The 10935-nt window shown below is 37.5% G+C and overlaps 1 long non-coding RNA gene across 1 annotated transcript; it reads left to right on the top strand.

Annotated features, from left to right (window-relative positions):
- Positions 1-1378: 1378 nt before the first annotated feature.
- Positions 1379-9272, top strand: LOC134318231 (uncharacterized). Its single transcript, XR_010013354.1, has 2 exons — positions 1379-1694; positions 6738-9272. It is a non-coding gene; the product is annotated as an uncharacterized LOC134318231 (long non-coding RNA).
- The last annotated feature ends 1663 nt before the right edge of the window (positions 9273-10935 follow it).

Here is a 10935-nt window from a genome sequence, read left to right as displayed (position 1 = left end):
AGTCTAGCTCTCCTCAATCAGATGTGGAGATCAACATCAGTAGAGAGGATGCGTAATGCAATCGGGTAGTTGGATACGACTAGATTGGAAGAAAAAAATTGGGAAAAATGCAAACAAACAAATAAAAGGCCAGTTACAATACACGTTTTGTCCATATTGTTTATATTTTTTGAAATTATAGTTAAAAGCAAACCTAAATGACTAACACATGACTAATATGAATTTACCAGAAACAGTTGTGGATATCTAACTTTTTCCCATATGAAACAGTTATAACTAATAAATTACTGTAAGTATCGACAGTATAAGACAATAAAACATATAACATTTTACAGTATTATACACCGTTTAGGCTTAACATTATGACCACCTCTTTATTTCTACACTCACTATCCATTTTATCAGCTCCACTTACCATATAGAAGCACTTTGTAGGTCTACAATTACTGACTGTAGTCCATCTGTTTCTCTACATACCTTTTTAGTTCTTCAATGGTCAGGACCCCCACAGGACCACTACAGAGCAGGTATTATTTGGGTGGTAGATCATTCTCAGCACTGCAGTGACACTGACATGGTGGTGGTGTGTTAGTGTGTGTTGTGAGGGTGTGAGTGGATAAGACACAGCAGCGCTGATGGAGTTTTTAAACACCTCACTGTCACTGCTGGACTGAGAATAGTCCACCAACCAAAAATATCCAGCCAACAGCGCTCCATGGGCAGCGTCCTGTGACCACTGATGAAGGTCTAGAAGATGACCAACTCAAACAGCAGCAATAGATGAGTGATCGTCTCTGACTTTACATCTACAAGGTGAACCAACTAGGTAGGAGTGTCTAATAGAGTGGACAGTGAGTGGACACGGTATTTAAAAACTCCTGCAGCGCTGCTGTGTCTGATCCACTCATACCAGCACAACACACACTAACACACCACCACCATGTCAGTGTCACTGCAGTGCTGAGAATGATCCACCACCTAAATAATACCTGCTCTCTGGGGGTCCTGACCATTGAAGAACAGGGTGAAAGCAGGCTAAAAAAAGGTATGTAGAGAAACAGATGGACTACAGTCAGTAATTGTAGAACTACAAAGTGCTTCTGTATGGTATGCTGGAAACCAGAAGGTGGTTTTAATGTTATGGCTGATCGGTGTATAGTAGCCTAAAACATGTATGCCATTATTTTACTGAAACAATTAACCAATGTTGTTGCGTCACAACTATACCGTACAACTAAACCCATATGGGGTTAATGTTTGCGTGCATGTGACGGTGGATGCCCAGCCAATAGGCGTCTGAGAAGGACATCAGATGGCTTGCCATAGCAAATCAGGTGTTTGAATAGGAGAGGGCGGGAGTCAGGAGAACACAACAAGGAGAGAGGGAAAAGTATAGTTATTTAGCTCTCACGTGTTGTGAGGTGCGTTTTTCTAATATGAATTCTACTGTAAATATAATGGTTCGACAACGCTTAATGGTGAAAACTGTCTTGTAAACAGTACGACACTAGTAGTATAGAATGAGAACAATACTGTTAGCGGTGTAGTGAGTAAAAAACGACAGGCATGTGTGAGTGCCTGAAGACTTCATTCGACGGTAAGATGGATTCTTGTGGAACAACATGGCGAAGAGCACGGTAACCTGTCGTGGACTGTGATGCAGGGTTTTGTCCTGTCTTCTTCCACTTGGAAAGGTACACACACTTACACACACCCCACGCCTGACATCTGCCTCAGGGCCAGTGTTGCCAACTTAGCGACTTTTCTGACCCCTCTAGCGACTTTTTTTTCAAAAGCACGGGCGGTCAGTATCACAGTCAGTGTTGCCAGATTGGGCGGGTTTCCACCAAAATGAGCGGATTTTGTTGGAAATTGGCAGGGAAAAACACACTTTGGCAGGTGGACAAAATTTGGGCTGGTTTGGCAGCTTAAAATATAAATAAAAAAAGCTATTGCTAAAGCAGGTGGAATATAAATAGGTCTCCCTTCTCCCTACCTTCTCCCACCACATCCAATCCGTTGTCAAAAGTTTGATTGACAGGTTATTCTTTCCAGTCCAAGACACTGTTGCCACGCCCATCAATACAGTGATTCATATGTTAGACAAGTGATTTGAGTTGAATATGAAGGTTATTTTTATTTACATGCAAAGGGTTGTGTGTCCCAACAAATAATGCATTTTACAAACTTGGTAGGCTACATTAAAGACATGCAAGCAAAAAAAAATTGTCCTTAATAATGTATAATTACTGATCTGTACATTTTAAGATATTAATTTGTAAGTCATGATGGTTTAACTGGTTTATTATTTGTGAAATGCTAAACATCATCTGCTTATCCTGTGTTTTGGGCGTTTTTTCATGCATTTTGGCTGAAAATTACTGTCGCAATCTGGCAACCCTGCCCAGAGTACCTCAGTATTTTCTTAAAAAACAAAAACAAACCACGAATTAACAGAAGAATGTTCATTTGTAGTTCTAAACATATTTAGGGTGTTTTTACCCACTTTTTGTCTCTCCCACGATGTTATTCCTCTTCTACAGCGTCAATTACATGCAAATGAATCATATGCAAATTAGGCGATGACGTCATTTAGCGACTTCTAGCGACTTTTAGGACAGCCAATAGCTACTTTCCTTACTGAGGAGTTGGCAACACTGCTCAGGGCTTTCAGCATTAAGACTGAGTTTATCATGAATGTTCACTCTCACTTTAGGACTGTGACCAACTGCATGTACTAGCATGTACATGTTCCACAAACTAACATCTAAAATGTGGACACGAACAATTTAACTTAGCAAAATGAACGCTTGCCGTCTTTTTAAGTTATTTTAAAGTGTTGTTATTTAGGATAGCAACGGATTTTAAAAAACAGTGCTACCTTGTAACTCGACGTTCCCTATACTCAAAATCTTTGAAACTCGACGCCCTTTGAGAAATTCGAGAGATCTTTAAACTCCACGTGTTCCTTTTTTTATTTTTTTATTTTTATTTCAAATTAACAATGAACAGTCGCTTTGTTCAGCGCTTGGTTTGAGCGGTGCAGTAAAACGGCATCAAAGTGCGAATATGAGACAAACCTGCATTTGTTTGGAATAATTGTCAAATTCACTCTGAAAGCTCCACATGTATCTGTGTTTATCTGTATTTTCCTCCTGCTTCACTTTTAAACTTGTGTTATAGCTCAGGGTTCTGAGAAATTGTAAGAATCAGCTTTTCCGGAAGAGTCTAGTGCTTATCGTTAAAAATTAAAGTAATAAAAGAACAACATAGAACCACTAAACCTCCCTTCTTTATTATTGCTCATAAGTTCTCTTCACTCATGAAATTCCTCGCTCGTTTTAGTACAATAAGTCACATTAAGCTTTGTGCACCGCCACACTTCATAGGAAATAACACAGCCAGCACAAAAGCTTTTTCCACTGCTTCTCATGTGAATGCGCCTATACTGAACTGAATACGGTATTCCAAAATCAAGCATCTCCACGATTAAGAAACGTAAGGAAACAATAAAGAAGTACAGGTAAAATGTAGGTTTTATTGTATTTTTTTATTGATTTTTAACTGTTTTCAATTGTATTTCAATGTTTTTAATATTATATTTGTGTTAATTTCAGTGTATAATTAGCAAAAACAACCCCATTATTTTACATTAGCCTAAAATATATGAAGTTCCACATTAACAGGTTTCCAGTACATATGGAAAAAAATGTATTTCCTGGGTAAAAAAATGTTTGACGTTCATACGGTATTACCGCGGCGGGGTGAACGTCAAACATTGCTTATCTTGTCTGATCTATAATAAATACGCATACGTATAAATGCATGTGTATCAATTACACTTTAACACAAACATTAACACAACATTTTGGCATTGTAATCTCTCTCTGCCCACACAAAACAGAATAATAGCAGGCTAAACACTTCAATATATTTCAAAAGTTAACTGCTTAGTTTATAGTTACAGCTGTTTCTTAAAAGTGTATGAACGTGTACGATTAGTTATGCCTGTAATCCAGAATTAAGTTCTATACCGTAACAAAAAATATGAATGTAAATGTTCATGTTGCAATGACGGTGATGTAAAATAATGTTAAAATAATTCAAAGTCCAAACATTTGAGTGGTTAACGAGAACGCTACTTTACATGTCACACAAGCTCAGTGCAAAACACGAGCACAGAAACGGTACAAATCCGATCTATTCCCTACACACTCGCTCCCTACGCCCTATAGTGCACTTAACATTCTTAAAGGGCCAGACAATATATTTTATAATTCACATTACACGACAGGTGAGATGTTCTTTTTTCTTAATATAGCGCTTTTATTTAGGAAAAAATAGTTCTTACATAGGCAGGAAAATCTATGGCAGACAAGAGTCAGAACAGCGGATTGGGCGTAACGTTATTATTACTGTTTGCTCCTTTTTCTCAACACTTGTGCTCGATTTACACTGAAGATATATTTAGTAAATAAGTACATGTCCGTGCATGCATGCGCTTGAGTTCATTTCCGGTTGAACTGATAAAAAATTTTGATTTTGAAAAATTAAAAGATGAGCCGTTTTTTTAAGTTTCTGCTTGTTAGCTCACAGCTAACGCTAGCCAGTGTGGCTCTTCACTCGTCTCTCTGTGTTATCACCAGTGAGCACCCCACAGCCAATCAGCGAGCTCCAACCGCCTACCCCTCCCACCCCTCCCTTACTGTGGATGTGCGCATGTCCTAAAGTCTCAGTTTTCAAGGTAAACCCGAAGCAGAAATTTGGCACTTCACATTTAAAAAATACCGTCATCATTTTTGAATACCGTCACCATTTTTAAATACCGCGGTATACGGTAATATCGTCATATCGCCCAACCCTAATATACAGTCATCTATACATTTAGTAACTTGGAATAATCATTTAGTGCTGTAGAAAGTTCTACAATACACTCCTGATCAAAATCTTAAGACCAGTTAAAAAATTGCAAGTAGTGCATTTTGCACTACTGGATCTTAAGAAGGTTCTAAGTAGAGCTTCACAATGCTAAAAGAAGAAATGGGCGCAAGAGACAAAAACTTTTGAGCAGGCAATTTATTGAAAACAACAATTTAACTGAAATAGGCTGTTCATCAGCTGATCAAAAGTTTAAGACCATAGCTCAAAAAAACCCAAAAACCCCCTCAAAACAGAAATCAAAGTGTCAAAAAAAGGACTCAGTAATGAGTAGCTCCACCATTCTTGTTGATCACTTCAAACAATCGTTTAGGCATGCTTGATGCAAGTGTTTTCAGGAGGCTAGTGGGAACGTTGCTCCAAGTGTTGAAGATGGCTTCACAAAGGGCATCCACTGTCTGGAACTGATGTCCATTTTTGTAAACTTCCCTTGCCATCCATCCCCAAATGTTCTCATTCAGATTTAGATCAGGGGAACACGCAGGATGGTCCAAAAAAGTGACGTTATTCTCTTGGAAGAAGTCCTTTGTCAGGCGGGCATTGTGAACTACAGCATTGTCCTGTTGAAAAACACAGTCGTTACCACACAGACGAGGGCCCTCAGTCATGAGGGATGCCCGCTGCAACATCTCCACAAAGCCAGCTGCTGTTTGATGCCCCTGCACAACCTGAAGCTCCATTGTTCCATTGAAGGAAAAAGCACCCCAAATCATGATGGCGTCCCCCCACTGTGCCACGTAGAAAACATCTCAGGTGGGATCTCCTTGTCATGCCAGTAACGTTGGAAGCCATCAGCACCGTCAAGGTAAAAATTTTTCTCATCAGAGAATAAAACTTTCTTCCACCTTTCAATGTCCCATGTTTGGTGCTCCCTTGCAAAGTCCAAACGGGCAATTTTGTGGCGTTGAAGAACACGTGGCCTTTGAAGACGTTTTTTGTTTCTGAAGCCCTTCCCTCGCAGATGCCGTCTGATGGTTATTGAGCTGCAGTCAGCACCAGTAATGGCCTTAATTTGGGTCGAGGATTGTCCCGTGTCTTGACGGACAGCCAATCGGATCCTGCGGCTCAGCGCTGGTGAAATGTTTTTGGGTCTACCACTTGACTTTTTTGTTCCATAACCCAAAGGGTCTTTTAATAAATGCAAAATGACTGTCTTACTGCATCCAATCTCAGCAGCGATGGCACGTTGTGAGAGGCCTTGCTTATGAAGCTCAACAATCCTACCACGTTCAAAGTCAGTGAGCTTTTTTACTTTTGCCATCAGGAGGTCTTGACAGTGTAAATACTTGACAGAAAATGACATGGAATCCAAATTTCTGCGCACATTTTGGCTTTTAAAGGCTGTGGTCTTAAACTTTTGATCAGCTGAAAAAAGCATGTTTGAGTGTAAATGCAGTTTTCAATGAATTGGCTGCTTAAAAGTTTTTGTCTCTTGCACCCATTTCTTCTTTTAGCATTGTGAAGCTCTACTTGGAACCTTTTTAAGATCCAATAGTGCAAAATGCAAATTCTTGCAATTTTTTAACTGGTCTTAAGATTTTGATCAGGAGTGTATATTACAGTGTAAAGCTCATTTGTGAATTGTGACCTATGTTTCAGTTGGATTCACTAGCTAAAATCAAGGCAGGTTTATATGGGGATCAGTATTGTGTACAGAAAGTTAGCTTGATTATCTAAAACACATAAGTGTGATAAATATGCAAAAACAGAAGACATTTTGGAAGGGGAAAATTCTTTTTCACTGTAGGTGTGTTTTATCAGACTAGAACTTTGACATATGTTTTTCTCTGTCTGTACAGACAGACACCACCCAGGATGCAGCAAACAGCAATCAAACATACAGCAGTAATAATAAGTGGTTGATGTTCGTTTGAGAAGTGATTCATCGATGAAGTCAGCGCCTGGGTCTCATGTCTGGGCACATTGACTGCAGCGGTTACACAACCTGTTGAAAGAACAGATATTAAGGATCCAAAAATAAACCAATATCTTCAGATACAAGTAATTTCATGCTTGAAATATAAGAGTTTGATATTCAAAACATATTTGTAATGATGTCCATTGTATATTCATTCTGCCAGTTCACCGAAAATGTTCAATATTTTTATATAATTTCATGTTATCATTATGTTTTCAAATTACATCCAAACCTGAAATGGTGGAAGAAGGTAAAGATCTATACATAACCTCTGGAACAAATATTAAAAAAAAAAAGGTAAAGGTATACACTACCGCTCAAAAGTTTGGGATCACTGTGAAATTTTCTTGTTTTCAATGAAAACACACATGAGATTAGGAAATATAGCTAATAAACAGGACATGCAGACATTGTCTGAGTAAAAAAAAAATTATTTTGATGGAAATGATGACTGTGTACTTCAAATTTAGCCTTTATCAACAAAAGCCACCTTTTGCAGCAATTACAGCCTGGCAGACCTTAGGCATTCTAGCTGTCAATTTTCGAGGTAATCTGATGTGATTTCACCCCATACTTCCTGGTGCATCTCCCATGACATGGATTGGCTTGATGCAGTCTTCCTCCGTACCATACAGTCCAGCTACTCCCACAACAGCTCAATAGGGTTCAGATCCGGAGACTGTGCTGGCCACTCCATTACAGTCAAAATTCTGGCTGACTTCTTATTTCTTAAATATTGCTGACACATTTTGGAGGTGTGTTTGGGGTAATTATCCTGTTGTAGGATGAAATTGGCCCCAATCAAGTGCTGTCCACAGGGTATGGCATGGCGTTGCAATGTCTTGTGGTAGCCTTCCTTCTTCAAAATCCCATTCACTCTATATAAATCTCCTATTTTACCACCTTCAAAGCATCCCCAGACCATCATGCTGCCTCCACCATGCTTGACAGCTGGCATTAAGCATTGGTCTTGCATCTTTTCATTGTTCCTGTGCCTCACAAATGTTATTCTGTTTGATCCAAAGACCTCAAACTTGGACTCATCTGCAATATCTCGCATTGAGTAGCCTTCCATTCTTAACACAACAATAGACTGACGAGTCTCTAAAGAAAATTGTTTCTTTCTGGCCATTTTGAGCCAGTAAGCAAGCCAACAACTGCTGATGCTTCAGATACTAAACTAACCTAGAATGTTGTGCTCCCTTTTATGCTCCCTTATTAGTATAACGTTTTTCAGCTGTGCAACAAAATTAAAAAAGGGTTTCCTAACAATCAATTAGCCTAATAACATTCTTAACTTGGATTGGCAGCCAAACCAGGAGATTGAGGCAGAGGACTAAGTGGCTGATAATAGGACTATATGCAAAATAGGCCTCTATACAAAAATAGGCTTTAATGCAAACATTTTCATTCTTCAAAAATCATCTGATACATTTAAAATAATTGTGTAATGGACTAAATTGTTTGTGAATTGCATGAAAATGTGTTTTTCTTTGGAAAAGAGGGAAATTTGCAAGTGATCCCAAACTTTTGAGCGGTAGTGTATATATTTTTTCTCTTTTAAAAAAATGTAACAATTATCCAGCAACTCTAAATTCTATTCGACTGTAGGATGGAAAACCTTGTAGAACAGGGTTTCCAGTACAAAAAAATGATTGGGCTTTCTTTGTACACAATACAGTGGAACCTTGACTTACGAGTGACCCAACTTACGAATTTTCCGAGATACGAGCTGTCACTTGGTCGATTTTTTGCTTTGTGATACGAGCCGAGATCTGAGTTACGAGCTCAGCTGAGTTCAGTTCACCTGGTTATCTTGCCGTACAAGCAAGTGAAAGCGAGGAAAATGTGATAAAGTCAGTGAAGAATAAGATTAAGTAAAGTAAAAAAATATATATTTTTTTAAAAAGTCGCAATTAATTTTAGTGATAAAGTGTAGCATAGTGTGTACGTTAAATTTAGCAATATATTGTAGCATTAAGTGTGTAGCGAGTAAGTTAAGTGATAGAGCAAGAAATGAAACACTCCCCCAACTTCCTCCGCCAATCTCCACCTCCGGCAGCATCTTCGTCTGATTTATAAGGTAAATACATTTAATAAAACCAGTTTATTTCTTTACATTCTCTTTTATTATGTATTATTTTTTTATATATTATTTGTTATTTATAAAGTACATTTTTCTTATTTAAAAACATGTAACAAAAAAATCGGTGTGGTTTTTGGGGGGCTGGAACGGATTAATAGCGTTTCAATTCATTTTAATGGGAAAATTTGATTTGATATACGAGCAAATTGAGTTACGAGCTTGGTCACAGAACGAATTAAACTCGTAAGTCAAGGTTCCACTGTACTACTAATTGAGTTTTTGTCCTGAATAATAAATAACGATAACAATAAAATTTGCACTAACTTTTAAGGTCCCTAAATGATTTAAAGAGTAAAAAAGTAAGGAGTTTACAGTCTTAAATAGCATTAAACATAAGCAAAGTTACTACAATGTATTTGCATAAATGTGTTTGTAAATAGAGAATTTTTAAATGAATATACATTTATTCTATGAAGATGGAGTGAGAACTTCTCAAAGTAATTGACACCCCTGCAAAAGTGACTTTACATGTGAATCTTCCTGCCTGTTGATCGATCAACCTAAATTGCATTTATAATTAAGCAAAGATTGACTGATTATTAAATTGATTTATTTATTAATTTTTCTGCACCTCAGGTATTTGCTGATTAATACTACTAGAAAACATTTTCCTTTGGTAGATATGACTTCATTTTCTTAATTCTCATATGCCTATTTACCCAAACCTCTTTAAATACATTACCATCTATAACATTTATTGCAGAATGTTGTAGCCAGAGCAACAGAGTTTATCGAGAAAAACTAAAATCATAATATCCAAGATTTTGGCTGCATTCCAGGACACACAAACACACAGTTCTACTTATTAGTGTGTTAAACTAAGAAACTACCAACAAACTAACATCTAAATTGTGGACACGAACACAACGAACGCTTGCCGTCTTTTTAAAACAGAATATGCTGTTCAAGCTGATTTGAAATGTGTGAATAATGTACTTTAAAATTACGTTATTTTAAAGTGCTGTCATTTAGGATAGAAAGGGCCTTTTAAATACAGTGTTACCTTGTAACCTGACGTCGAGACATTTAAACCCCTAAGCTCAACGTGTTCCGCTTTTGAATTTTTTTAAATTTAAATTAAGATTAAAAATGAAAAGCCGTTTTGTTTAGTGCTTGGCTTGAGCGGTGCAGTAAAACATCGTCAAAGTGCGAGTATGAGACGAATCTGCATTTGTGTGGAATAAATGTCAAATTCACTCTGAAAGCTCCACATGTATCTGTGTTTAGCTGGATTTTTCTCCCATTTCACTTTCAAACTTGTGTTATAGCTCGGGGTTCTGAGAAATTGTAAGAATCAGCTTTTCTGAGAGAGTCTAAAGCGCTTAGCATTAAAAAAAAGCTTAATGTGACAATGTATTGAAAGAACAACATACTAATCCTCTTAATTATTACTGCTCATAGGTTCTCTCCACTAATTAAATTCCTCACTCGTTTTACAGTAGACCCTTGAGTTACAAACGGTTTAGCATACGAACATTTTGGGTTACGAGCGATCTTTTTCAACTTAACGTACTAACAAATTTCGGATCACGAACAAGTTGACTCCAACTGTCTCTCTCTCTCTCTCTCTCTCTCTCTCTCTCTCTACATATATATATATATATATATACACACACACACACACACACACACACTGAGCGAACATTCAGACAGCGGACGGTGGTTTTCCAGTGTTTTCTTTTTTGATTTTGTAAAATTCAATTTAAAAATGTCCCCAGAGAAGGTGCACAGAAAGTGTTTTTTTGTTGTTGTATAATTACTCCTGCCAGTAGATGTCACTGTGTATCAGACAGAGGGGACATTGAGTAAGAGTGAAGAAGGAAGTTATTCTTTCGTGAAATTACACCTACAAAATACAACACTATTGAAATAAAGAAGGAAATAATAATAATTTAAGGGAAAATATACTTGTATTTATAACAAAAAAAGACCA

Source organism: Trichomycterus rosablanca, chromosome 7 (assembly GCF_030014385.1).
Source record: "Trichomycterus rosablanca isolate fTriRos1 chromosome 7, fTriRos1.hap1, whole genome shotgun sequence".
In the NCBI taxonomy this organism is placed as follows: Eukaryota; Metazoa; Chordata; class Actinopteri; order Siluriformes; family Trichomycteridae; genus Trichomycterus; species Trichomycterus rosablanca.
The sequence above is the reverse complement of the archived record's forward strand: the minus strand, read 5'-3'. Positions and strand labels throughout refer to the sequence as shown.